This window comes from Leiobunum rupestre, chromosome 9 (assembly GCF_980474605.1).
Source record: "Leiobunum rupestre chromosome 9, qqLeiRupe1.1.hap1, whole genome shotgun sequence".
Taxonomy (NCBI): domain Eukaryota; kingdom Metazoa; phylum Arthropoda; class Arachnida; order Opiliones; family Sclerosomatidae; genus Leiobunum; species Leiobunum rupestre.
In genome coordinates this window covers 42298549-42321243 of record NC_143392.1, presented here as the reverse complement: position 1 = coordinate 42321243, position 22695 = coordinate 42298549, and the positions used below count along the sequence as shown (strand labels likewise).

The following is a 22695-nucleotide window of genomic DNA, read 5'->3' as shown; positions in this document are numbered from 1 at the left end:
GCTCCGATTTTCAGGTTTTTGTTTGAGAACGTCGCACCGACGATAAGGGTGGTTTATTAAAAGCGAATCGGAAGAACGTCTATCGCCTTCCTTCAGGGCCGAAATAGCTCAGTTGGGAGAGCGTTAGACTGAAGATCTAAAGGTCCCTGGTTCGATCCCGGGTTTCGGCAGTGGGCTCCGATTTTCAGGTTTTTGTTTGAGAGCGTCGCACCGACGAAAAGGGTGGTTTATTAAAAGCGAATCGGAAGAACGTCTATCGCCTTCCTTCAGGGCCGAAATAGCTCAGTTGGGAGAGCGTTAGACTGAAGATCTAAAGGTCCCTGGTTCGATCCCGGGTTTCGGCAGTGGGCTTCGATTTTCAGATTTTTGTTTGAGAGCGTCGCACCGACGAAAAGGGTGGTTTATTAAAAGCGAATCGGAAGAACGTCTATCGCCTTCCTTCAGGGCCGAAATAGCTCAGTTGGGAGAGCGTTAGACTGAAGATCTAAAGGTCCCTGGTTCGATCCCGGGTTTCGACAGTGGGCTCCGATTTTCAGGTTTTTGTTTGAGAGCGTCGCACCGACGAAAAGGGTGGTTTATTAAAAGCGAATCGGAAGAACGTCTATCGCCTTCCTTCAGGGCCGAAATAGCTCAGTTGGGAGAGCGTTAGACTGAAGATCTAAAGGTCCCTGGTTCGTTCCCGGGTTTCGGCAGTGGGCTCCGATTTTCAGGTTTTTGTTTGAGAGCGTCGCACCGACGAAAAGGGTGGTTTATTAAAAGCGAATCGGAACGACGTCCATCGTCTTCCTTCAGGGCCGAAATAGCTCAGTTGGGAGAGCGTTAGACTGAAGATCTAAAGGTCCCGGGTTTCGGCAGTGGGCTCCGATTTTCAGGTTTTTGTTTGAGAGCGTCGCACCGACGAAAAGGGTGGTTTATTAAAAGCGAATCGGAAGAACGTCTATCGCCTTCCTTCAGGGCCGAAATAGCTCAGTTGGGAGAGCGTTAGACTGAAGATCTAAAGGTCCCGGGTTTCGGCAGTGGGCTCCGATTTTCAGGTTTTGGTTTGAGAGCGTCGCACCGACGAAAAGGGTGGTTTATTAAAAGCGAATCGGAAGAACGTCTATCGCCTTCCTTCAGGGCCGAAATAGCTCAGTTGGGAGAGCGTTAGACTGAAGATCTAAAGGTCCCGGGTTTCGGCAGTGGGCTCCGATTTTCAGGTTTTGGTTTGAGAGCGTCGCACCGACGAAAAGGGTGGTTTATTAAAAGCGAATCGGAAGAACGTCTATCGCCTTCCTTCAGGGCCGAAATAGCTCAGTTGGGAGAGCGTTAGACTGAAGATCTAAAGGTCCCTGGTTCGATCCCGGGTTTCGGCAGTGGGCTCCGATTTTCAGGTTTTTGTTTGAGAGCGTCGCACCGACGAAAAGGGTGGTTTATTAAAAGCGAATCGGAAGAACGTCTATCGCCTTCCTTCAGGGCCGAAATAGCTCAGTTGGGAGAGCGTTAGACTGAAGATCTAAAGGTCCCTGGTTCGATCCCGGGTTTCGGCAGTGGGCTCCGATTTTCAGGTTTTGGTTTGAGAGCGTCGCACCGACGAAAAGGGTGGTTTATTAAAAGCGAATCGGAAGAACGTCTATCGCCTTCCTTCAGGGCCGAAATAGCTCGGTTGGGAGAGCGTTAGACTGAAGATCTAAAGGTCCCTGGTTCGATCCCGGGTTTCGGCAGTGGGCTTCGATTTTCAGGTTTTTGTTTGAGAGCGTCGCACCGACGAAAAGGGTGGTTTATTAAAAGCGAATCGGAAGAACGTCTATCGCCTTCCTTCAGGGCCGAAGTAGCTCAGTTGGGAGAGCGTTAGACTGAAGATCTAAAGGTCCCTGGTTCGATCCCGGGTTTCGGCAGTGGGCTCCGATTTTCAGGTTTTTGTTTGAGAGCGTCGCACCGACGAAAAGGGTGGTTTATTAAAAGCGAATCGGAAGAACGTCTATCGCCTTCCTTCAGGGCCGAAATAGCTCAGTTGGGAGAGCGTTAGACTGAAGATCTAAAGGTCCCTGGTTCGATCCCGGGTTTCGGCAGTGGGCTCCGATTTTCAGGTTTTTGTTTGAGAGCGTCGCACCGACGAAAAGGGTGGTTTATTAAAAGCGAATCGGAAGAACGTCTATCGCCTTCCTTCAGGGCCGAAATAGCTCAGTTGGGAGAGCGTTAGACTGAAGATCTAAAGGTCCCTGGTTCGATCCCGGGTTTCGGCAGTGGGCTCCGATTTTCAGGTTTTTGTTTGAGAGCGTCGCACCGACGATAAGGGTGGTTTATTAAAAGCGAATCGGAAGAACGTCAATCGCCTTCCTTCAGGGCCGAAATAGCTCAGTTGGGAGAGCGTTAGACTGAAGATCTAAAGGTCCCTGGTTCGATCCCGGGTTTCGGCAGTGGGCTCCGATTTTCAGGTTTTTGTTTGAGAGCGTCGCACCGACGATAAGGGTGGTTTATTAAAAGCGAATCGGAAGAACGTCTATCGCCTTCCTTCAGGGCCGAAATAGCTCAGTTGGGAGAGCGTTAGACTGAAGATCTAAAGGTCCCGGGTTTCGGCAGTGGGCTCCGATTTTCAGGTTTTGGTTTGAGAGCGTCGCACCGACGAAAAGGGTGGTTTATTAAAAGCGAATCGGAACGACGTCCATCGTCTTCCTTCAGGGCCGAAATAGCTCAGTTGGGAGAGCGTTAGACTGAAGATCTAAAGGTCCCGGGTTTCGGCAGTGGGCTCCGATTTTCAGGTTTTGGTTTGAGAGCGTCGCACCGACGAAAAGGGTGGTTTATTAAAAGCGAATCGGAAGAACGTCTATCGCCTTCCTTCAGGGCCGAAATAGCTCAGTTGGGAGAGCGTTAGACTGAAGATCTAAAGGTCCCGGGTTTCGGCAGTGGGCTCCGATTTTCAGGTTTTGGTTTGAGAGCGTCGCACCGACGAAAAGGGTGGTTTATTAAAAGCGAATCGGAAGAACGTCTATCGCCTTCCTTCAGGGCCGAAATAGCTCAGTTGGGAGAGCGTTAGACTGAAGATCTAAAGGTCCCTGGTTCGATCCCGGGTTTCGGCAGTGGGCTCCGATTTTCAGGTTTTTGTTTGAGAGCGTCGCACTGACGATAAGGGTGGTTTATTAAAAGCGAATCGGAAGAACGTCTATCGCCTTCCTTCAGGGCCGAAATAGCTCAGTTGGGAGAGCGTTAGACTGAAGATCTAAAGGTCCCGGGTTTCGGCAGTGGGCTCCGATTTTCAGGTTTTGGTTTGAGAGCGTCGCACCGATGAAAAGGGTGAATTATTAAAAGCGAATCGGAAGAACGTCTATCGCCTTCCTTCAGGGCCGAAATAGCTCAGTTGGGAGAGCGTTAGACTGAAGATCTAAAGGTCCCTGGTTCGATCCCGGGTTTCGGCAGTGGGCTTCGATTTTCAGGTTTTTGTTTGAGAGCGTCGCACCGACGAAAAGGGTGGTTTATTAAAAGCGAATCGGAAGAACGTCTATCGCCTTCCTTCAGGGCCGAAATAGCTCAGTTGGGAGAGCGTTAGACTGAAGATCTAAAGGTCCCTGGTTCGATCCCGGGTTTCGGCAGTGGGCTCCGATTTTCAGGTTTTTGTTTGAGAGCGTCGCACCGACGATAAGGGTGGTTTATTAAAAGCGAATCGGAAGAACGTCTATCGCCTTCCTTCAGGGCCGAAATAGCTCAGTTGGGAGAGCGTTAGACTGAAGATCTAAAGGTCCCTGGTTCGATCCCGGGTTTCGGCAGTGGGCTCCGATTTTCAGGTTTTTGTTTGAGAGCGTCGCACCGACGATAAGGGTGGTTTATTAAAAGCGAATCGGAAGAACGTCTATCGCCTTCCTTCAGGGCCGAAATAGCTCAGTTGGGAGAGCGTTAGACTGAAGATCTAAAGGTCCCTGGTTCGATCCCGGGTTTCGGCAGTGGGCTCCGATTTTCAGGTTTTTGTTTGAGAGCGTCGCACCGACGAAAAGGGTGGTTTATTAAAAGCGAATCGGAACGACGTCCATCGTCTTCCTTCAGGGCCGAAATAGCTCAGTTGGGAGAGCGTTAGACTGAAGATCTAAAGGTCCCGGGTTTCGGCAGTGGGCTCCGATTTTCAGGTTTTGGTTTGAGAGCGTCGCACCGACGAAAAGGGTGGTTTATTAAAAGCGAATCGGAAGAACGTCTATCGCCTTCCTTCAGGGCCGAAATAGCTCAGTTGGGAGAGCGTTAGACTGAAGATCTAAAGGTCCCTGGTTCGATCCCGGGTTTCGGCAGTGGGCTCCGATTTTCAGGTTTTGGTTTGAGAGCGTCGCACCGACGAAAAGGGTGGTTTATTAAAAGCGAATCGGAAGAACGTCTATCGCCTTCCTTCAGGGCCGAAATAGCTCAGTTGGGAGAGCGTTAGACTGAAGATCTAAAGGTCCCGGGTTTCGGCAGTGGGCTCCGATTTTCAGGTTTTGGTTTGAGAGCGTCGCACCGACGAAAAGGGTGGTTTATTAAAAGCGAATCGGAACGACGTCCATCGTCTTCCTTCAGGGCCGAAATAGCTCAGTTGGGAGAGCGTTAGACTGAAGATCTAAAGGTCCCGGGTTTCGGCAGTGGGCTCCGATTTTCAGGTTTTTGTTTGAGAGCGTCGCACCGACGAAAAGGGTGGTTTATTAAAAGCGAATCGGAACGACGTCCATCGTCTTCCTTCAGGGCCGAAATAGCTCAGTTGGGAGAGCGTTAGACTGAAGATCTAAAGGTCCCGGGTTTCGGCAGTGGGCTCCGATTTTCAGGTTTTGGTTTGAGAGCGTCGCACCGACGAAAAGGGTGGTTTATTAAAAGCGAATCGGAAGAACGTCTATCGCCTTCCTTCAGGGCCGAAATAGCTCAGTTGGGAGAGCGTTAGACTGAAGATCTAAAGGTCCCTGGTTCGATCCCGGGTTTCGGCAGTGGGCTCCGATTTTCAGGTTTTGGTTTGAGAGCGTCGCACCGACGAAAAGGGTGGTTTATTAAAAGCGAATCGGAAGAACGTCTATCGCCTTCCTTCAGGGCCGAAATAGCTCAGTTGGGAGAGCGTTAGACTGAAGATCTAAAGGTCCCGGGTTTCGGCAGTGGGCTCCGATTTTCAGGTTTTGGTTTGAGAGCGTCGCACCGACGAAAAGGGTGGTTTATTAAAAGCGAATCGGAACGACGTCCATCGTCTTCCTTCAGGGCCGAAATAGCTCAGTTGGGAGAGCGTTAGACTGAAGATCTAAAGGTCCCGGGTTTCGGCAGTGGGCTCCGATTTTCAGGTTTTGGTTTGAGAGCGTCGCACCGACGAAAAGGGTGGTTTATTAAAAGCGAATCGGAAGAACGTCTATCGCCTTCCTTCAGGGCCGAAATAGCTCAGTTGGGAGAGCGTTAGACTGAAGATCTAAAGGTCCCTGGTTCGATCCCGGGTTTCGGCAGTGGGCTCCGATTTTCAGGTTTTTGTTTGAGAGCGTCGCACCGACGATAAGGGTGGTTTATTAAAAGCGAATCGGAAGAACGTCTATCGCCTTCCTTCAGGGCCGAAATAGCTCAGTTGGGAGAGCGTTAGACTGAAGATCTAAAGGTCCCGGGTTTCGGCAGTGGGCTCCGATTTTCAGGTTTTGGTTTGAGAGCGTCGCACCGACGAAAAGGGTGGTTTATTAAAAGCGAATCGGAAGAACGTCTATCGCCTTCCTTCAGGGCCGAAATAGCTCAGTTGGGAGAGCGTTAGACTGAAGATCTAAAGGTCCCGGGTTTCGGCAGTGGGCTCCGATTTTCAGGTTTTGGTTTGAGAGCGTCGCACCGACGAAAAGGGTGGTTTATTAAAAGCGAATCGGAAGAACGTCTATCGCCTTCCTTCAGGGCCGAAATAGCTCAGTTGGGAGAGCGTTAGGCTGAAGATCTAAAGGTCCCTGGTTCGATCCCGGGTTTCGGCAGTGGGCTCCGATTTTCAGGTTTTTGTTTGAGAGCGTCGCACCGACGAAAAGGGTGGTTTATTAAAAGCGAATCGGAAGAACGTCTATCGCCTTCCTTCAGGGCCGAAATAGCTCAGTTGGGAGAGCGTTAGACTGAAGATCTAAAGGTCCCGGGTTTCGGCAGTGGGCTCCGATTTTCAGGTTTTGGTTTGAGAGCGTCGCACCGACGAAAAGGGTGGTTTATTAAAAGCGAATCGGAAGAACGTCTATCGCCTTCCTTCAGGGCCGAAATAGCTCAGTTGGGAGAGCGTTAGACTGAAGATCTAAAGGTCCCGGGTTTCGGCAGTGGGCTCCGATTTTCAGGTTGTGGTTTGAGAGCGTCGCACCGACGAAAAGGGTGGTTTATTAAAAGCGAATCGGAAGAACGTCTATCGCCTTCCTTCAGGGCCGAAATAGCTCAGTTGGGAGAGCGTTAGACTGAAGATCTAAAGGTCCCGGGTTTCGGCAGTGGGCTCCGATTTTCAGGTTTTGGTTTGAGAGCGTCGCACCGACGAAAAGGGTGGTTTATTAAAAGCGAATCGGAAGAACGTCTATCGCCTTCCTTCAGGGCCGAAATAGCTCAGTTGGGAGAGCGTTAGACTGAAGATCTAAAGGTCCCTGGTTCGATCCCGGGTTTCGGCAGTGGGCTCCGATTTTCAGGTTTTGGTTTGAGAGCGTCGCAATGACGAAAAGGGTGGTTTATTAAAAGCGAATCGGAAGAACGTCTATCGCCTTCCTTCAGGGCCGAAATAGCTCAGTTGGGAGAGCGTTAGACTGAAGATCTAAAGGTCCCTGGTTCGATCCCGGGTTTCGGCAGTGGGCTCCGATTTTCAGGTTTTTGTTTGAGAGCGTCGCACCGACGATAAGGGTGGTTTATTAAAAGCGAATCGGAAGAACGTCTATCGCCTTCCTTCAGGGCCGAAATAGCTCAGTTGGGAGAGCGTTAGACTGAAGATCTAAAGGTCCCGGGTTTCGGCAGTGGGCTCCGATTTTCAGGTTTTGGTTTGAGAGCGTCGCACCGACGAAAAGGGTGGTTTATTAAAAGCGAATCGGAAGAACGTCTATCGCCTTCCTTCAGGGCCGAAATAGCTCAGTTGGGAGAGCGTTAGACTGAAGATCTAAAGGTCCCGGGTTTCGGCAGTGGGCTCCGATTTTCAGGTTTTGGTTTGAGAGCGTCGCACCGACGAAAAGGGTGGTTTATTAAAAGCGAATCGGAAGAACGTCTATCGCCTTCCTTCAGGGCCGAAATAGCTCAGTTGGGAGAGCGTTAGACTGAAGATCTAAAGGTCCCTGGTTTCGGCAGTGGGCTCCGATTTTCAGGTTTTGGTTTGAGAGCGTCGCACCGACGAAAAGGGTGGTTTATTAAAAGCGAATCGGAAGAACGTCTATCGCCTTCCTTCAGGGCCGAAATAGCTCAGTTGGGAGAGCGTTAGACTGAAGATCTAAAGGTCCCTGGTTTCGGCAGTGGGCTCCGATTTTCAGGTTTTGGTTTGAGAGCGTCGCACCGACGAAAAGGGTGGTTTATTAAAAGCGAATCGGAAGAACGTCTATCGCCTTCCTTCAGGGCCGAAATAGCTCAGTTGGGAGAGCGTTAGACTGAAGATCTAAATGTCCCTGGTTCGATCCCGGGTTTCGGCAGTGGGCTCCGATTTTCAGGTTTTGGTTTGAGAGCGTCGCACCGACGAAAAGGGTGGTTTATTAAAAGCGAATCGGAAGAACGTCTATCGCCTTCCTTCAGGGCCGAAATAGCTCAGTTGGGAGAGCGTTAGACTGAAGATCTAAAGGTCCCGGGTTTCGGCAGTGGGCTCCGATTTTCAGGTTTTGGTTTGAGAGCGTCGCACCGACGAAAAGGGTGGTTTATTAAAAGCGAATCGGAAGAACGTCTATCGCCTTCCTTCAGGGCCGAAATAGCTCAGTTGGGAGAGCGTTAGACTGAAGATCTAAAGGTCCCTGGTTCGATCCCGGGTTTCGGCAGTGGGCTCCGATTTTCAGGTTTTGGTTTGAGAGCGTCGCACCGACGAAAAGGGTGGTTTATTAAAAGCGAATCGGAAGAACGTCTATCGCCTTCCTTCAGGGCCGAAATAGCTCAGTTGGGAGAGCGTTAGACTGAAGATCTAAAGGTCCCGGGTTTCGGCAGTGGGCTCCGATTTTCAGGTTTTTGTTTGAGAGCGTCGCACCGACGATAAGGGTGGTTTATTAAAAGCGAATCGGAAGAACGTCTATCGCCTTCCTTCAGGGCCGAAATAGCTCAGTTGGGAGAGCGTTAGACTGAAGATCTAAAGGTCCCGGGTTTCGGCAGTGGGCTCCGATTTTCAGGTTTTGGTTTGAGAGCGTCGCACCGACGAAAAGGGTGGTTTATTAAAAGCGAATCGGAAGAACGTCTATCGCCTTCCTTCAGGGCCGAAATAGCTCAGTTGGGAGAGCGTTAGACTGAAGATCTAAAGGTCCCGGGTTTCGGCAGTGGGCTCCGATTTTCAGGTTTTGGTTTGAGAGCGTCGCACCGACGAAAAGGGTGGTTTATTAAAAGCGAATCGGAAGAACGTCTATCGCCTTCCTTCAGGGCCGAAATAGCTCAGTTGGGAGAGCGTTAGACTGAAGATCTAAAGGTCCCGGGTTTCGGCAGTGGGCTCCGATTTTCAGGTTTTGGTTTGAGAGCGTCGCACCGACGAAAAGGGTGGTTTATTAAAAGCGAATCGGAAGAACGTCTATCGCCTTCCTTCAGGGCCGAAATAGCTCAGTTGGGAGAGCGTTAGACTGAAGATCTAAAGGTCCCTGGTTCGATCCCGGGTTTCGGCAGTGGGCTCCGATTTTCAGGTTTTGGTTTGAGAGCGTCGCACCGACGAAAAGGGTGGTTTATTAAAAGCGAATCGGAAGAACGTCTATCGCCTTCCTTCAGGGCCGAAATAGCTCAGTTGGGAGAGCGTTAGACTGAAGATCTAAAGGTCCCTGGTTCGATCCCGGGTTTCGGCAGTGGGCTCCGATTTTCAGGTTTTTGTTTGAGAGCGTCGCACCGACGATAAGGGTGGTTTATTAAAAGCGAATCGGAAGAACGTCTATCGCCTTCCTTCAGGGCCGAAATAGCTCAGTTGGGAGAGCGTTGGACTGAAGATCTAAAGGTCCCGGGTTTCGGCAGTGGGCTCCGATTTTCAGGTTTTGGTTTGAGAGCGTCGCACCGACGAAAAGGGTGGTTTATTAAAAGCGAATCGGAAGAACGTCTATCGCCTTCCTTCAGGGCCGAAATAGCTCAGTTGGGAGAGCGTTAGACTGAAGATCTAAAGGTCCCGGGTTTCGGCAGTGGGCTCCGATTTTCAGGTTTTGGTTTGAGAGCGTCGCACCGACGAAAAGGGTGGTTTATTAAAAGCGAATCGGAAGAACGTCTATCGCCTTCCTTCAGGGCCGAAATAGCTCAGTTGGGAGAGCGTTAGACTGAAGATCTAAAGGTCCCGGGTTTCGGCAGTGGGCTCCGATTTTCAGGATTTGGTTTGAGAGCGTCGCACCGACGAAAAGGGTGGTTTATTAAAAGCGAATCGGAAGAACGTCTATCGCCTTCCTTCAGGGCCGAAATAGCTCAGTTGGGAGAGCGTTAGACTGAAGATCTAAAGGTCCCTGGTTCGATCCCGGGTTTCGGCAGTGGGCTCCGATTTTCAGGTTTTGGTTTGAGAGCGTCGCACCGACGAAAAGGGTGGTTTATTAAAAGCGAATCGGAAGAACGTCTATCGCCTTCCTTCAGGGCCGAAATAGCTCAGTTGAGAGAGCGTTAGACTGAAGATCTAAAGGTCCCTGGTTCGATCCCGGGTTTCGGCAGTGGGCTCCGATTTTCAGGTTTTGGTTTGAGAGCGTCGCACCGACGAAAAGGGTGGTTTATTAAAAGCGAATCGGAAGAACGTCTATCGCCTTCCTTCAGGGCCGAAATAGCTCAGTTGGGAGAGCGTTAGACTGAAGATCTAAAGGTCCCGGGTTTCGGCAGTGGGCTCCGATTTTCAGGTTTTGGTTTGAGAGCGTCGCACCGACGAAAAGGGTGGTTTATTAAAAGCGAATCGGAAGAACGTCTATCGCCTTCCTTCAGGGCCGAAATAGCTCAGTTGGGAGAGCGTTAGACTGAAGATCTAAAGGTCCCGGGTTTCGGCAGTGGGCTCCGATTTTCAGGTTGTGGTTTGAGAGCGTCGCACCGACGAAAAGGGTGGTTTATTAAAAGCGAATCGGAAGAACGTCTATCGCCTTCCTTCAGGGCCGAAATAGCTCAGTTGGGAGAGCGTTAGACTGAAGATCTAAAGGTCCCTGGTTCGATCCCGGGTTTCGGCAGTGGGCTCCGATTTTCAGGTTTTGGTTTGAGAGCGTCGCACCGACGAAAAGGGTGGTTTATTAAAAGCGAATCGGAAGAACGTCTATCGCCTTCCTTCAGGGCCGAAATAGCTCAGTTGGGAGAGCGTTAGACTGAAGATCTAAAGGTCCCGGGTTTCGGCAGTGGGCTCCGATTTTCAGGTTGTGGTTTGAGAGCGTCGCACCGACGAAAAGGGTGGTTTATTAAAAGCGAATCGGAAGAACGTCTATCGCCTTCCTTCAGGGCCGAAATAGCTCAGTTGGGAGAGCGTTAGACTGAAGATCTAAAGGTCCCGGGTTTCGGCAGTGGGCTCCGATTTTCAGGTTGTGGTTTGAGAGCGTCGCACCGACGAAAAGGGTGGTTTATTAAAAGCGAATCGGAAGAACGTCTATCGCCTTCCTTCAGGGCCGAAATAGCTCAGTTGGGAGAGCGTTAGACTGAAGATCTAAAGGTCCCGGGTTTCGGCAGTGGGCTCCGATTTTCAGGTTTTGGTTTGAGAGCGTCGCACCGACGAAAAGGGTGGTTTATTAAAAGCGAATCGGAAGAACGTCTATCGCCTTCCTTCAGGGCCGAAATAGCTCAGTTGGGAGAGCGTTAGACTGAAGATCTAAAGGTCCCGGGTTTCGGCAGTGGGCTCCGATTTTCAGGTTGTGGTTTGAGAGCGTCGCACCGACGAAAAGGGTGGTTTATTAAAAGCGAATCGGAAGAACGTCTATCGCCTTCCTTCAGGGCCGAAATAGCTCAGTTGGGAGAGCGTTAGACTGAAGATCTAAAGGTCCCGGGTTTCGGCAGTGGGCTCCGATTTTCAGGTTGTGGTTTGAGAGCGTCGCACCGACGAAAAGGGTGGTTTATTAAAAGCGAATCGGAAGAACGTCTATCGCCTTCCTTCAGGGCCGAAATAGCTCAGTTGGGAGAGCGTTAGACTGAAGATCTAAAGGTCCCGGGTTTCGGCAGTGGGCTCCGATTTTCAGGTTTTGGTTTGAGAGCGTCGCACCGACGAAAAGGGTGGTTTATTAAAAGCGAATCGGAAGAACGTCTATCGCCTTCCTTCAGGGCCGAAATAGCTCAGTTGGGAGAGCGTTAGACTGAAGATCTAAAGGTCCCGGGTTTCGGCAGTGGGCTACGATTTTCAGGTTTTGGTTTGAGAGCGTCGCACCGACGAAAAGGGTGGTTTATTAAAAGCGAATCGGAAGAACGTCTATCGCCTTCCTTCAGGGCCGAAATAGCTCAGTTGGGAGAGCGTTAGACTGAAGATCTAAAGGTCCCGGGTTTCGGCAGTGGGCTCCGATTTTCAGGTTGTGGTTTGAGAGCGTCGCACCGACGAAAAGGGTGGTTTATTAAAAGCGAATCGGAAGAACGTCTATCGCCTTCCTTCAGGGCCGAAATAGCTCAGTTGGGAGAGCGTTAGACTGAAGATCTAAAGGTCCCGGGTTTCGGCAGTGGGCTCCGATTTTCAGGTTTTTGTTTGAGAGCGTCGCACCGACGAAAAGGGTGGTTTATTAAAAGCGAATCGGAAGAACGTCTATCGCCTTCCTTCAGGGCCGAAATAGCTCAGTTGGGAGAGCGTTAGACTGAAGATCTAAAGGTCCCGGGTTTCGGCAGTGGGCTCCGATTTTCAGGTTGTGGTTTGAGAGCGTCGCACCGACGAAAAGGGTGGTTTATTAAAAGCGAATCGGAAGAACGTCTATCGCCTTCCTTCAGGGCCGAAATAGCTCAGTTGGGAGAGCGTTAGACTGAAGATCTAAAGGTCCCGGGTTTCGGCAGTGGGCTCCGATTTTCAGGTTTTTGTTTGAGAGCGTCGCACCGACGAAAAGGGTGGTTTATTAAAAGCGAATCGGAAGAACGTCTATCGCCTTCCTTCAGGGCCGAAATAGCTCAGTTGGGAGAGCGTTAGACTGAAGATCTAAAGGTCCCGGGTTTCGGCAGTGGGCTCCGATTTTCAGGTTTTGGTTTGAGAGCGTCGCACCGACGAAAAGGGTGGTTTATTAAAAGCGAATCGGAAGAACGTCTATCGCCTTCCTTCAGGGCCGAAATAGCTCAGTTGGGAGAGCGTTAGACTGAAGATCTAAAGGTCCCGGGTTTCGGCAGTGGGCTCCGATTTTCAGGTTTTGGTTTGAGAGCGTCGCACCGACGAAAAGGGTGGTTTATTAAAAGCGAATCGGAAGAACGTCTATCGCCTTCCTTCAGGGCCGAAATAGCTCAGTTGGGAGAGCGTTAGACTGAAGATCTAAAGGTCCCGGGTTTCGGCAGTGGGCTCCGATTTTCAGGTTGTGGTTTGAGAGCGTCGCACCGACGAAAAGGGTGGTTTATTAAAAGCGAATCGGAAGAACGTCTATCGCCTTCCTTCAGGGCCGAAATAGCTCAGTTGGGAGAGCGTTAGACTGAAGATCTAAAGGTCCCGGGTTTCGGCAGTGGGCTCCGATTTTCAGGTTTTTGTTTGAGAGCGTCGCACCGACGAAAAGGGTGGTTTATTAAAAGCGAATCGGAAGAACGTCTATCGCCTTCCTTCAGGGCCGAAATAGCTCAGTTGGGAGAGCGTTAGACTGAAGATCTAAAGGTCCCGGGTTTCGGCAGTGGGCTCCGATTTTCAGGTTTTGGTTTGAGAGCGTCGCACCGACGAAAAGGGTGGTTTATTAAAAGCGAATCGGAAGAACGTCTATCGCCTTCCTTCAGGGCCGAAATAGCTCAGTTGGGAGAGCGTTAGACTGAAGATCTAAAGGTCCCGGGTTTCGGCAGTGGGCTCCGATTTTCAGGTTTTGGTTTGAGAGCGTCGCACCGACGAAAAGGGTGGTTTATTAAAAGCGAATCGGAAGAACGTCTATCGCCTTCCTTCAGGGCCGAAATAGCTCAGTTGGGAGAGCGTTAGACTGAAGATCTAAAGGTCCCGGGTTTCGGCAGTGGGCTCCGATTTTCAGGTTTTGGTTTGAGAGCGTCGCACCGACGAAAAGGGTGGTTTATTAAAAGCGAATCGGAAGAACGTCTATCGCCTTCCTTCAGGGCCGAAATAGCTCAGTTGGGAGAGCGTTAGACTGAAGATCTAAAGGTCCCGGGTTTCGGCAGTGGGCTCCGATTTTCAGGTTGTGGTTTGAGAGCGTCGCACCGACGAAAAGGGTGGTTTATTAAAAGCGAATCGGAAGAACGTCTATCGCCTTCCTTCAGGGCCGAAATAGCTCAGTTGGGAGAGCGTTAGACTGAAGATCTAAAGGTCCCGGGTTTCGGCAGTGGGCTCCGATTTTCAGGTTTTTGTTTGAGAGCGTCGCACCGACGAAAAGGGTGGTTTATTAAAAGCGAATCGGAAGAACGTCTATCGCCTTCCTTCAGGGCCGAAATAGCTCAGTTGGGAGAGCGTTAGACTGAAGATCTAAAGGTCCCGGGTTTCGGCAGTGGGCTCCGATTTTCAGGTTTTGGTTTGAGAGCGTCGCACCGACGAAAAGGGTGGTTTATTAAAAGCGAATCGGAAGAACGTCTATCGCCTTCCTTCAGGGCCGAAATAGCTCAGTTGGGAGAGCGTTAGACTGAAGATCTAAAGGTCCCGGGTTTCGGCAGTGGGCTCCGATTTTCAGGTTTTGGTTTGAGAGCGTCGCACCGACGAAAAGGGTGGTTTATTAAAAGCGAATCGGAAGAACGTCTATCGCCTTCCTTCAGGGCCGAAATAGCTCAGTTGGGAGAGCGTTAGACTGAAGATCTAAAGGTCCCGGGTTTCGGCAGTGGGCTCCGATTTTCAGGTTTTGGTTTGAGAGCGTCGCACCGACGAAAAGGGTGGTTTATTAAAAGCGAATCGGAAGAACGTCTATCGCCTTCCTTCAGGGCCGAAATAGCTCAGTTGGGAGAGCGTTAGACTGAAGATCTAAAGGTCCCGGGTTTCGGCAGTGGGCTCCGATTTTCAGGTTTTTGTTTGAGAGCGTCGCACCGACGAAAAGGGTGGTTTATTAAAAGCGAATCGGAAGAACGTCTATCGCCTTCCTTCAGGGCCGAAATAGCTCAGTTGGGAGAGCGTTAGACTGAAGATCTAAAGGTCCCGGGTTTCGGCAGTGGGCTCCGATTTTCAGGTTTTGGTTTGAGAGCGTCGCACCGACGAAAAGGGTGGTTTATTAAAAGCGAATCGGAAGAACGTCTATCGCCTTCCTTCAGGGCCGAAATAGCTCAGTTGGGAGAGCGTTAGACTGAAGATCTAAAGGTCCCGGGTTTCGGCAGTGGGCTCCGATTTTCAGGTTTTGGTTTGAGAGCGTCGCACCGACGAAAAGGGTGGTTTATTAAAAGCGAATCGGAAGAACGTCTATCGCCTTCCTTCAGGGCCGAAATAGCTCAGTTGGGAGAGCGTTAGACTGAAGATCTAAAGGTCCCGGGTTTCGGCAGTGGGCTCCGATTTTCAGGTTTTGGTTTGAGAGCGTCGCACCGACGAAAAGGGTGGTTTATTAAAAGCGAATCGGAAGAACGTCTATCGCCTTCCTTCAGGGCCGAAATAGCTCAGTTGGGAGAGCGTTAGACTGAAGATCTAAAGGTCCCGGGTTTCGGCAGTGGGCTCCGATTTTCAGGTTTTGGTTTGAGAGCGTCGCACCGACGAAAAGGGTGGTTTATTAAAAGCGAATCGGAAGAACGTCTATCGCCTTCCTTCAGGGCCGAAATAGCTCAGTTGGGAGAGCGTTAGACTGAAGATCTAAAGGTCCCGGGTTTCGGCAGTGGGCTCCGATTTTCAGGTTTTTGTTTGAGAGCGTCGCACCGACGAAAAGGGTGGTTTATTAAAAGCGAATCGGAAGAACGTCTATCGCCTTCCTTCAGGGCCGAAATAGCTCAGTTGGGAGAGCGTTAGACTGAAGATCTAAAGGTCCCGGGTTTCGGCAGTGGGCTCCGATTTTCAGGTTTTGGTTTGAGAGCGTCGCACCGACGAAAAGGGTGGTTTATTAAAAGCGAATCGGAAGAACGTCTATCGCCTTCCTTCAGGGCCGAAATAGCTCAGTTGGGAGAGCGTTAGACTGAAGATCTAAAGGTCCCGGGTTTCGGCAGTGGGCTCCGATTTTCAGGTTTTGGTTTGAGAGCGTCGCACCGACGAAAAGGGTGGTTTATTAAAAGCGAATCGGAAGAACGTCTATCGCCTTCCTTCAGGGCCGAAATAGCTCAGTTGGGAGAGCGTTAGACTGAAGATCTAAAGGTCCCGGGTTTCGGCAGTGGGCTCCGATTTTCAGGTTTTGGTTTGAGAGCGTCGCACCGACGAAAAGGGTGGTTTATTAAAAGCGAATCGGAAGAACGTCTATCGCCTTCCTTCAGGGCCGAAATAGCTCAGTTGGGAGAGCGTTAGACTGAAGATCTAAAGGTCCCGGGTTTCGGCAGTGGGCTCCGATTTTCAGGTTTTGGTTTGAGAGCGTCGCACCGACGAAAAGGGTGGTTTATTAAAAGCGAATCGGAAGAACGTCTATCGCCTTCCTTCAGGGCCGAAATAGCTCAGTTGGGAGAGCGTTAGACTGAAGATCTAAAGGTCCCGGGTTTCGGCAGTGGGCTCCGATTTTCAGGTTTTGGTTTGAGAGCGTCGCACCGACGAAAAGGGTGGTTTATTAAAAGCGAATCGGAAGAACGTCTATCGCCTTCCTTCAGGGCCGAAATAGCTCAGTTGGGAGAGCGTTAGACTGAAGATCTAAAGGTCCCGGGTTTCGGCAGTGGGCTCCGATTTTCAGGTTGTGGTTTGAGAGCGTCGCACCGACGAAAAGGGTGGTTTATTAAAAGCGAATCGGAAGAACGTCTATCGCCTTCCTTCAGGGCCGAAATAGCTCAGTTGGGAGAGCGTTAGACTGAAGATCTAAAGGTCCCGGGTTTCGGCAGTGGGCTCCGATTTTCAGGTTTTGGTTTGAGAGCGTCGCACCGACGAAAAGGGTGGTTTATTAAAAGCGAATCGGAAGAACGTCTATCGCCTTCCTTCAGGGCCGAAATAGCTCAGTTGGGAGAGCGTTAGACTGAAGATCTAAAGGTCCCGGGTTTCGGCAGTGGGCTCCGATTTTCAGGTTTTGGTTTGAGAGCGTCGCACCGACGAAAAGGGTGGTTTATTAAAAGCGAATCGGAAGAACGTCTATCGCCTTCCTTCAGGGCCGAAATAGCTCAGTTGGGAGAGCGTTAGACTGAAGATCTAAAGGTCCCGGGTTTCGGCAGTGGGCTCCGATTTTCAGGTTTTGGTTTGAGAGCGTCGCACCGACGAAAAGGGTGGTTTATTAAAAGCGAATCGGAAGAACGTCTATCGCCTTCCTTCAGGGCCGAAATAGCTCAGTTGGGAGAGCGTTAGACTGAAGATCTAAAGGTCCCGGGTTTCGGCAGTGGGCTCCGATTTTCAGGTTTTGGTTTGAGAGCGTCGCACCGACGAAAAGGGTGGTTTATTAAAAGCGAATCGGAAGAACGTCTATCGCCTTCCTTCAGGGCCGAAATAGCTCAGTTGGGAGAGCGTTAGACTGAAGATCTAAAGGTCCCGGGTTTCGGCAGTGGGCTCCGATTTTCAGGTTTTGGTTTGAGAGCGTCGCACCGACGAAAAGGGTGGTTTATTAAAAGCGAATCGGAAGAACGTCTATCGCCTTCCTTCAGGGCCGAAATAGCTCAGTTGGGAGAGCGTTAGACTGAAGATCTAAAGGTCCCGGGTTTCGGCAGTGGGCTCCGATTTTCAGGTTGTGGTTTGAGAGCGTCGCACCGACGAAAAGGGTGGTTTATTAAAAGCGAATCGGAAGAACGTCTATCGCCTTCCTTCAGGGCCGAAATAGCTCAGTTGGGAGAGCGTTAGACTGAAGATCTAAAGGTCCCGGGTTTCGGCAGTGGGCTCCGATTTTCAGGTTTTGGTTTGAGAGCGTCGCACCGACGAAAAGGGTGGTTTATTAAAAGCGAATCGGAAGAACGTCTATCGCCTTCCTTCAGGGCCGAAATAGCTCAGTTGGGAGAGCGTTAGACTGAAGATCTAAAGGTCCCGGGTTTCGGCAGTGGGCTCCGATTTTCAGGTTTTGGTTTGAGAGCGTCGCACCGACGAAAAGGGTGGTTTATTAAAAGCGAATCGGAAGAACGTCTATCGCCTTCCTTCAGGGCCGAAATAGCTCAGTTGGGAGAGCGTTAGACTGAAGATCTAAAGGTCCCGGGTTTCGGCAGTGGGCTCCGATTTTCAGGTTTTTGTTTGAGAGCGTCGCACCGACGAAAAGGGTGGTTTATTAAAAGCGAATCGGAAGAACGTCTATCGCCTTCCTTCAGGGCCGAAATAGCTCAGTTGGGAGAGCGTTAGACTGAAGATCTAAAGGTCCCGGGTTTCGGCAGTGGGCTCCGATTTTCAGGTTTTGGTTTGAGAGCGTCGCACCGACGAAAAGGGTGGTTTATTAAAAGCGAATCGGAAGAACGTCTATCGCCTTCCTTCAGGGCCGAAATAGCTCAGTTGGGAGAGCGTTAGACTGAAGATCTAAAGGTCCCGGGTTTCGGCAGTGGGCTCCGATTTTCAGGTTTTTGTTTGAGAGCGTCGCACCGACGAAAAGGGTGGTTTATTAAAAGCGAATCGGAAGAACGTCTATCGCCTTCCTTCAGGGCCGAAATAGCTCAGTTGGGAGAGCGTTAGACTGAAGATCTAAAGGTCCCGGGTTTCGGCAGTGGGCTCCGATTTTCAGGTTTTGGTTTGAGAGCGTCGCACCGACGAAAAGGGTGGTTTATTAAAAGCGAATCGGAAGAACGTCTATCGCCTTCCTTCAGGGCCGAAATAGCTCAGTTGGGAGAGCGTTAGACTGAAGATCTAAAGGTCCCTGGTTCGATCCCGGGTTTCGGCAGTGGGCTCCGATTTTCAGGTTTTTGTTTGAGAGCGTCGCACCGACGATAAGGGTGGTTTATTAAAAGCGAATCGGAAGAACGTCTATCGCCTTCCTTCAGGGCCGAAATAGCTCAGTTGGGAGAGCGTTAGACTGAAGATCTAAAGGTCCCGGGTTTCGGCAGTGGGCTCCGATTTTCAGGTTGTGGTTTGAGAGCGTCGCACCGACGAAAAGGGTGGTTTATTAAAAGCGAATCGGAAGAACGTCTATCGCCTTCCTTCAGGGCCGAAATAGCTCAGTTGGGAGAGCGTTAGACTGAAGATCTAAAGGTCCCTGGTTCGATCCCGGGTTTCGGCAGTGGGCTTCGATTTTCAGATTTTTGTTTGAGAGCGTCGCACCGACGAAAAGGGTGGTTTATTAAAAGCGAATCGGAAGAACGTCTATCGCCTTCCTTCAGGGCCGAAATAGCTCAGTTGGGAGAGCGTTAGACTGAAGATCTAAAGGTCCCGGGTTTCGGCAGTGGGCTCCGATTTTCAGGTTTTGGTTTGAGAGCGTCGCACCGACGAAAAGGGTGGTTTATTAAAAGCGAATCGGAAGAACGTCTATCGCCTTCCTTCAGGGCCGAAATAGCTCAGTTGGGAGAGCGTTAGACTGAAGATCTAAAGGTCCCTGGTTCGATCCCGGGTTTCGGCAGTGGGCTTCGATTTTCAGATTTTTGTTTGAGAGCGTCGCACCGACGAAAAGGGTGGTTTATTAAAAGCGAATCGGAAGAACGTCTATCGCCTTCCTTCAGGGCCGAAATAGCTCAGTTGGGAGAGCGTTAGACTGAAGATCTAAAGGTCCCGGGTTTCGGCAGTGGGCTCCGATTTTCAGGTTTTGGTTTGAGAGCGTCGCACCGACGAAAAGGGTGGTTTATTAAAAGCGAATCGGAAGAACGTCTATCGCCTTCCTTCAGGGCCGAAATAGCTCAGTTGGGAGAGCGTTAGACTGAAGATCTAAAGGTCCCTGGTTCGATCCCGGGTTTCGGCAGTGGGCTTCGATTTTCAGATTTTTGTTTGAGAGCGTCGCACCGACGAAAAGGGTGGTTTATTAAAAGCGAATCGGAAGAACGTCTATCGCCTTCCTTCAGGGCCGAAATAGCTCAGTTGGGAGAGCGTTAGACTGAAGATCTAAAGGTCCCGGGTTTCGGCAGTGGGCTCCGATTTTCAGGTTTTGGTTTGAGAGCGTCGCACCGACGAAAAGGGTGGTTTATTAAAAGCGAATCGGAAGAACGTCTATCGCCTTCCTTCAGGGCCGAAATAGCTCAGTTGGGAGAGCGTTAGACTGAAGATCTAAAGGTCCCTGGTTCGATCCCGGGTTTCGGCAGTGGGCTTCGATTTTCAGATTTTTGTTTGAGAGCGTCGCACCGACGAAAAGGGTGGTTTATTAAAAGCGAATCGGAAGAACGTCTATCGCCTTCCTTCAGGGCCGAAATAGCTCAGTTGGGAGAGCGTTAGACTGAAGATCTAAAGGTCCCGGGTTTCGGCAGTGGGCTCCGATTTTCAGGTTTTGGTTTGAGAGCGTCGCACCGACGAAAAGGGTGGTTTATTAAAAGCGAATCGGAAGAACGTCTATCGCCTTCCTTCAGGGCCGAAATAGCTCAGTTGGGAGAGCGTTAGACTGAAGATCTAAAGGTCCCTGGTTCGATCCCGGGTTTCGGCAGTGGGCTTCGATTTTCAGATTTTTGTTTGAGAGCGTCGCACCGACGAAAAGGGTGGTTTATTAAAAGCGAATCGGAAGAACGTCTATCGCCTTCCTTCAGGGCCGAAATAGCTCAGTTGGGAGAGCGTTAGACTGAAGATCTAAAGGTCCCGGGTTTCGGCAGTGGGCTCCGATTTTCAGGTTTTGGTTTGAGAGCGTCGCACCGACGAAAAGGGTGGTTTATTAAAAGCGAATCGGAAGAACGTCTATCGCCTTCCTTCAGGGCCGAAATAGCTCAGTTGGGAGAGCGTTAGACTGAAGATCTAAAGGTCCCTGGTTCGATCCCGGGTTTCGGCAGTGGGCTCCGATTTTCAGGTTTTTGTTTGAGAACGTCGCACCGACGATAAGGGTGGTTTATTAAAAGCGAATCGGAAGAACGTCTATCGCCTTCCTTCAGGGCCGAAATAGCTCAGTTGGGAGAGCGTTAGACTGAAGATCTAAAGGTCCCTGGTTCGATCCCGGGTTTCGGCAGTGGGCTCCGATTTTCAGGTTTTTGTTTGAGAACGTCGCACCGACGATAAGGGTGGTTTATTAAAAGCGAATCGGAAGAACGTCTATCGCCTTCCTTCAGGGCCGAAATAGCTCAGTTGGGAGAGCGTTAGACTGAAGATCTAAAGGTCCCTGGTTCGATCCCGGGTTTCGGCAGTGGGCTCCGATTTTCAGGTTTTTGTTTGAGAACGTCGCACCGACGATAAGGGTGGTTTATTAAAAGCGAATCGGAAGAACGTCTATCGCCTTCCTTCAGGGCCGAAATAGCTCAGTTGGGAGAGCGTTAGACTGAAGATCTAAAGGTCCCGGGTTTCGGCAGTGGGCTCCGATTTTCAGGTTTTTGTTTGAGAGCGTCGCACCGACGAAAAGGGTGGTTTATTAAAAGCGAATCGGAAGAACGTCTATCGCCTTCCTTCAGGGCCGAAATAGCTCAGTTGGGAGAGCGTTAGACTGAAGATCTAAAGGTCCCTGGTTCGATCCCGGGTTTCGGCAGTGGGCTCCGATTTTCAGGTTTTTGTTTGAGAACGTCGCACCGACGATAAGGGTGGTTTATTAAAAGCGAATCGGAAGAACGTCTATCGTCTTCCTTTAGGTAAGATACGTTCCAATACGTAGAGCTCGGCGGAAAAGATAAATTAACCATCAAAATTTCGATTATTCATTAAAATTTTGGTTAACTGTTTATTTACGGATATTATTCGCGGTTACAAATCGATTAATTATACAAAAAATAAGTTTTTATTCAGATAATTTTCGGTTATGGATTAAAACGAATATTTCTTATCTAAACGCCGAGCTCTACCGATACGCGATGAAAGTTTAACAAAACCATACAACAAAATGTAAAATTTCTTTAAATTAATATCCGTTATTTAGAAAATATTTCGTCGTGAAAAAGCAGTGAATATCCGCATTGAACCGCTCGAGCTAAACATTCGGCTTCGTTCTGAATCATTTAAACTCAAGCTGCTTTTAACTTAATTCATAAAAATCAAAGGCTTTGAACGTTTGTCAATAACCGGACAACCTATTAAATTAAATTTAGAGTTCCAGGGGTCCGCTCAGTTACATATTTTTCCAAATATGTATTCTAGAAGGAATTCCAAACTATCACTATGAATTATTCTTTCCAAATCGAGACCGAATCTTTAGTTATAAATCTGTATTTACTTTACACTCAAAGACGGGTGCTCGAGCATAAAAGATGTCTTTCAGAATGCCGTGCAGTTGAATCATTATCCACTGCTTAATTTCAATTAAATATTAATTTAATTCTAAAATTACGCTTTATTTGAAAAATTCCGCCATATTCTTAGAACAGGCAGCGACGAAAAGACTTCCAATTAAAAATGTTTGAAAAGTGTTAGCCAAATATTTATCTTAGTTCATATTTAAAAACATAGCTACTTATATATCATATATCCTATGATCATTTTCGGATGACCTTGAAGACAAGAGTTCAGGTCATTGAAATGTTCATAGTCGGTTTTCCTCTGCACGCTCTATGACACCCCAAAATTTCAAATTCGTAACTAAAACACATTTTGAGATAATCGCCCTGGTTCGGTTCTTAATTTACACCCTGTATATACAGTATGTAATTTCCTAAGCTAATAGAAAGTAGAGAAGTTCATAAACGTACCTTACCTAGAAAATTGGCAATTTCTTTGGTGTTCAGAGTTACCCAATGGAGTTCGGAGTTGGAAAGGCGGTGTACACTGTTCGGAGTTAGCCTTTAATACTGTCTTTGGGAAATTGATTTAATTTAAATTTAATGAAAGTTTTGAAGTTTAAAATTGAGGGAGAATGTGTCTAAGGAATGGTTCTTAATATCCCCCCTTGAATTTTTTCCTTTCGTTAAAAATCATTTATGTTATTAAACGATTTGTAAAAAGTGTTTGGAGTTATAGCATCCCACCCTAGTTATTTTGAAATTTGAGCCCAAAAACACTATTTTACTGGTATTTATCGCCAACAACGTAACCTGGTAGTTATTCTGACAACAGATAGAGATAAACTAGAAGGGCTCTGCTATATAGGTGAGGTCTGTATATGGGCTTTTAAGTTGCTGAGTTATTAATTGTTTTCGGAAACCAATAGCCGCATTTCGAGATTTAATACGATGGCATTTACCCGGAATCAACGTTTCGTAGACTATCAGATTATTTGGTTTCCTCGGAGCTTCATTAACAGGTTTCTATATGCTGTTGATCTGCTATTTTTAGCTCCGCAATTTTGAAATAAGAGCACGTTGCTTAACTAAGAGCTCAAAATGATGCAATTGTCAGTTTTATGTACATTTTATTTAGAACAGAGTGGTTTTTCATTTTCTTTTCAAATAATAACCGATTAAAATTAAATCTATTTAAATATTACTTCAGAACGAGGTTTATATCTAAATGACCGTGTTTTAGCCAAGAGAAATAAACACAACACCCCACACAAGGAGAACGCAGCCCGTCAAAAGTCGTGC

General features: G+C 49.1%; 39 non-coding genes across 39 annotated transcripts; all 39 read left to right on the top strand.

Moving 5' to 3' along the window:
• The first annotated feature begins 97 nt into the window (after positions 1-97).
• On the top strand, positions 98-170 carry TRNAF-GAA (transfer RNA phenylalanine (anticodon GAA)). Its single transcript has one exon. It is a non-coding gene; the product is annotated as a tRNA-Phe (tRNA).
• A 101-nt stretch (positions 171-271) lies between these two features.
• Positions 272-344, top strand: TRNAF-GAA (transfer RNA phenylalanine (anticodon GAA)). Its single transcript has one exon. It is a non-coding gene; the product is annotated as a tRNA-Phe (tRNA).
• Positions 345-445: 101 nt separating this feature from the next.
• Positions 446-518, top strand: TRNAF-GAA (transfer RNA phenylalanine (anticodon GAA)). Its single transcript has one exon. It is a non-coding gene; the product is annotated as a tRNA-Phe (tRNA).
• A 101-nt stretch (positions 519-619) lies between these two features.
• Positions 620-692, top strand: TRNAF-GAA (transfer RNA phenylalanine (anticodon GAA)). The gene has a single exon. It is a non-coding gene; the product is annotated as a tRNA-Phe (tRNA).
• A 587-nt stretch (positions 693-1279) lies between these two features.
• Positions 1280-1352, top strand: TRNAF-GAA (transfer RNA phenylalanine (anticodon GAA)). Its single transcript has one exon. It is a non-coding gene; the product is annotated as a tRNA-Phe (tRNA).
• Positions 1353-1453: 101 nt separating this feature from the next.
• TRNAF-GAA (transfer RNA phenylalanine (anticodon GAA)) lies at positions 1454-1526 on the top strand. Its single transcript has one exon. It is a non-coding gene; the product is annotated as a tRNA-Phe (tRNA).
• Positions 1527-1627: 101 nt separating this feature from the next.
• Positions 1628-1700, top strand: TRNAF-GAA (transfer RNA phenylalanine (anticodon GAA)). The gene has a single exon. It is a non-coding gene; the product is annotated as a tRNA-Phe (tRNA).
• A 101-nt stretch (positions 1701-1801) lies between these two features.
• TRNAF-GAA (transfer RNA phenylalanine (anticodon GAA)) lies at positions 1802-1874 on the top strand. Its single transcript has one exon. It is a non-coding gene; the product is annotated as a tRNA-Phe (tRNA).
• A 101-nt stretch (positions 1875-1975) lies between these two features.
• TRNAF-GAA (transfer RNA phenylalanine (anticodon GAA)) lies at positions 1976-2048 on the top strand. Its single transcript has one exon. It is a non-coding gene; the product is annotated as a tRNA-Phe (tRNA).
• A 101-nt stretch (positions 2049-2149) lies between these two features.
• TRNAF-GAA (transfer RNA phenylalanine (anticodon GAA)) lies at positions 2150-2222 on the top strand. The gene has a single exon. It is a non-coding gene; the product is annotated as a tRNA-Phe (tRNA).
• Positions 2223-2323: 101 nt separating this feature from the next.
• On the top strand, positions 2324-2396 carry TRNAF-GAA (transfer RNA phenylalanine (anticodon GAA)). The gene has a single exon. It is a non-coding gene; the product is annotated as a tRNA-Phe (tRNA).
• A 587-nt stretch (positions 2397-2983) lies between these two features.
• Positions 2984-3056, top strand: TRNAF-GAA (transfer RNA phenylalanine (anticodon GAA)). The gene has a single exon. It is a non-coding gene; the product is annotated as a tRNA-Phe (tRNA).
• Positions 3057-3319: 263 nt separating this feature from the next.
• On the top strand, positions 3320-3392 carry TRNAF-GAA (transfer RNA phenylalanine (anticodon GAA)). Its single transcript has one exon. It is a non-coding gene; the product is annotated as a tRNA-Phe (tRNA).
• Positions 3393-3493: 101 nt separating this feature from the next.
• Positions 3494-3566, top strand: TRNAF-GAA (transfer RNA phenylalanine (anticodon GAA)). Its single transcript has one exon. It is a non-coding gene; the product is annotated as a tRNA-Phe (tRNA).
• A 101-nt stretch (positions 3567-3667) lies between these two features.
• TRNAF-GAA (transfer RNA phenylalanine (anticodon GAA)) lies at positions 3668-3740 on the top strand. Its single transcript has one exon. It is a non-coding gene; the product is annotated as a tRNA-Phe (tRNA).
• Positions 3741-3841: 101 nt separating this feature from the next.
• Positions 3842-3914, top strand: TRNAF-GAA (transfer RNA phenylalanine (anticodon GAA)). Its single transcript has one exon. It is a non-coding gene; the product is annotated as a tRNA-Phe (tRNA).
• Positions 3915-4177: 263 nt separating this feature from the next.
• Positions 4178-4250, top strand: TRNAF-GAA (transfer RNA phenylalanine (anticodon GAA)). The gene has a single exon. It is a non-coding gene; the product is annotated as a tRNA-Phe (tRNA).
• Positions 4251-4837: 587 nt separating this feature from the next.
• TRNAF-GAA (transfer RNA phenylalanine (anticodon GAA)) lies at positions 4838-4910 on the top strand. Its single transcript has one exon. It is a non-coding gene; the product is annotated as a tRNA-Phe (tRNA).
• A 425-nt stretch (positions 4911-5335) lies between these two features.
• On the top strand, positions 5336-5408 carry TRNAF-GAA (transfer RNA phenylalanine (anticodon GAA)). The gene has a single exon. It is a non-coding gene; the product is annotated as a tRNA-Phe (tRNA).
• A 425-nt stretch (positions 5409-5833) lies between these two features.
• TRNAF-GAA (transfer RNA phenylalanine (anticodon GAA)) lies at positions 5834-5906 on the top strand. Its single transcript has one exon. It is a non-coding gene; the product is annotated as a tRNA-Phe (tRNA).
• Positions 5907-6493: 587 nt separating this feature from the next.
• TRNAF-GAA (transfer RNA phenylalanine (anticodon GAA)) lies at positions 6494-6566 on the top strand. The gene has a single exon. It is a non-coding gene; the product is annotated as a tRNA-Phe (tRNA).
• A 101-nt stretch (positions 6567-6667) lies between these two features.
• TRNAF-GAA (transfer RNA phenylalanine (anticodon GAA)) lies at positions 6668-6740 on the top strand. The gene has a single exon. It is a non-coding gene; the product is annotated as a tRNA-Phe (tRNA).
• Positions 6741-7489: 749 nt separating this feature from the next.
• Positions 7490-7562, top strand: TRNAF-GAA (transfer RNA phenylalanine (anticodon GAA)). The gene has a single exon. It is a non-coding gene; the product is annotated as a tRNA-Phe (tRNA).
• A 263-nt stretch (positions 7563-7825) lies between these two features.
• TRNAF-GAA (transfer RNA phenylalanine (anticodon GAA)) lies at positions 7826-7898 on the top strand. The gene has a single exon. It is a non-coding gene; the product is annotated as a tRNA-Phe (tRNA).
• A 749-nt stretch (positions 7899-8647) lies between these two features.
• Positions 8648-8720, top strand: TRNAF-GAA (transfer RNA phenylalanine (anticodon GAA)). The gene has a single exon. It is a non-coding gene; the product is annotated as a tRNA-Phe (tRNA).
• Positions 8721-8821: 101 nt separating this feature from the next.
• TRNAF-GAA (transfer RNA phenylalanine (anticodon GAA)) lies at positions 8822-8894 on the top strand. Its single transcript has one exon. It is a non-coding gene; the product is annotated as a tRNA-Phe (tRNA).
• A 587-nt stretch (positions 8895-9481) lies between these two features.
• TRNAF-GAA (transfer RNA phenylalanine (anticodon GAA)) lies at positions 9482-9554 on the top strand. Its single transcript has one exon. It is a non-coding gene; the product is annotated as a tRNA-Phe (tRNA).
• Positions 9555-9655: 101 nt separating this feature from the next.
• TRNAF-GAA (transfer RNA phenylalanine (anticodon GAA)) lies at positions 9656-9728 on the top strand. The gene has a single exon. It is a non-coding gene; the product is annotated as a tRNA-Phe (tRNA).
• Positions 9729-10153: 425 nt separating this feature from the next.
• On the top strand, positions 10154-10226 carry TRNAF-GAA (transfer RNA phenylalanine (anticodon GAA)). The gene has a single exon. It is a non-coding gene; the product is annotated as a tRNA-Phe (tRNA).
• A 7715-nt stretch (positions 10227-17941) lies between these two features.
• TRNAF-GAA (transfer RNA phenylalanine (anticodon GAA)) lies at positions 17942-18014 on the top strand. The gene has a single exon. It is a non-coding gene; the product is annotated as a tRNA-Phe (tRNA).
• Positions 18015-18277: 263 nt separating this feature from the next.
• TRNAF-GAA (transfer RNA phenylalanine (anticodon GAA)) lies at positions 18278-18350 on the top strand. Its single transcript has one exon. It is a non-coding gene; the product is annotated as a tRNA-Phe (tRNA).
• A 263-nt stretch (positions 18351-18613) lies between these two features.
• TRNAF-GAA (transfer RNA phenylalanine (anticodon GAA)) lies at positions 18614-18686 on the top strand. Its single transcript has one exon. It is a non-coding gene; the product is annotated as a tRNA-Phe (tRNA).
• Positions 18687-18949: 263 nt separating this feature from the next.
• On the top strand, positions 18950-19022 carry TRNAF-GAA (transfer RNA phenylalanine (anticodon GAA)). Its single transcript has one exon. It is a non-coding gene; the product is annotated as a tRNA-Phe (tRNA).
• Positions 19023-19285: 263 nt separating this feature from the next.
• Positions 19286-19358, top strand: TRNAF-GAA (transfer RNA phenylalanine (anticodon GAA)). The gene has a single exon. It is a non-coding gene; the product is annotated as a tRNA-Phe (tRNA).
• A 263-nt stretch (positions 19359-19621) lies between these two features.
• On the top strand, positions 19622-19694 carry TRNAF-GAA (transfer RNA phenylalanine (anticodon GAA)). The gene has a single exon. It is a non-coding gene; the product is annotated as a tRNA-Phe (tRNA).
• A 263-nt stretch (positions 19695-19957) lies between these two features.
• Positions 19958-20030, top strand: TRNAF-GAA (transfer RNA phenylalanine (anticodon GAA)). Its single transcript has one exon. It is a non-coding gene; the product is annotated as a tRNA-Phe (tRNA).
• A 101-nt stretch (positions 20031-20131) lies between these two features.
• Positions 20132-20204, top strand: TRNAF-GAA (transfer RNA phenylalanine (anticodon GAA)). The gene has a single exon. It is a non-coding gene; the product is annotated as a tRNA-Phe (tRNA).
• A 101-nt stretch (positions 20205-20305) lies between these two features.
• TRNAF-GAA (transfer RNA phenylalanine (anticodon GAA)) lies at positions 20306-20378 on the top strand. The gene has a single exon. It is a non-coding gene; the product is annotated as a tRNA-Phe (tRNA).
• A 263-nt stretch (positions 20379-20641) lies between these two features.
• On the top strand, positions 20642-20714 carry TRNAF-GAA (transfer RNA phenylalanine (anticodon GAA)). Its single transcript has one exon. It is a non-coding gene; the product is annotated as a tRNA-Phe (tRNA).
• Positions 20715-22695: the final 1981 nt, after the last annotated feature.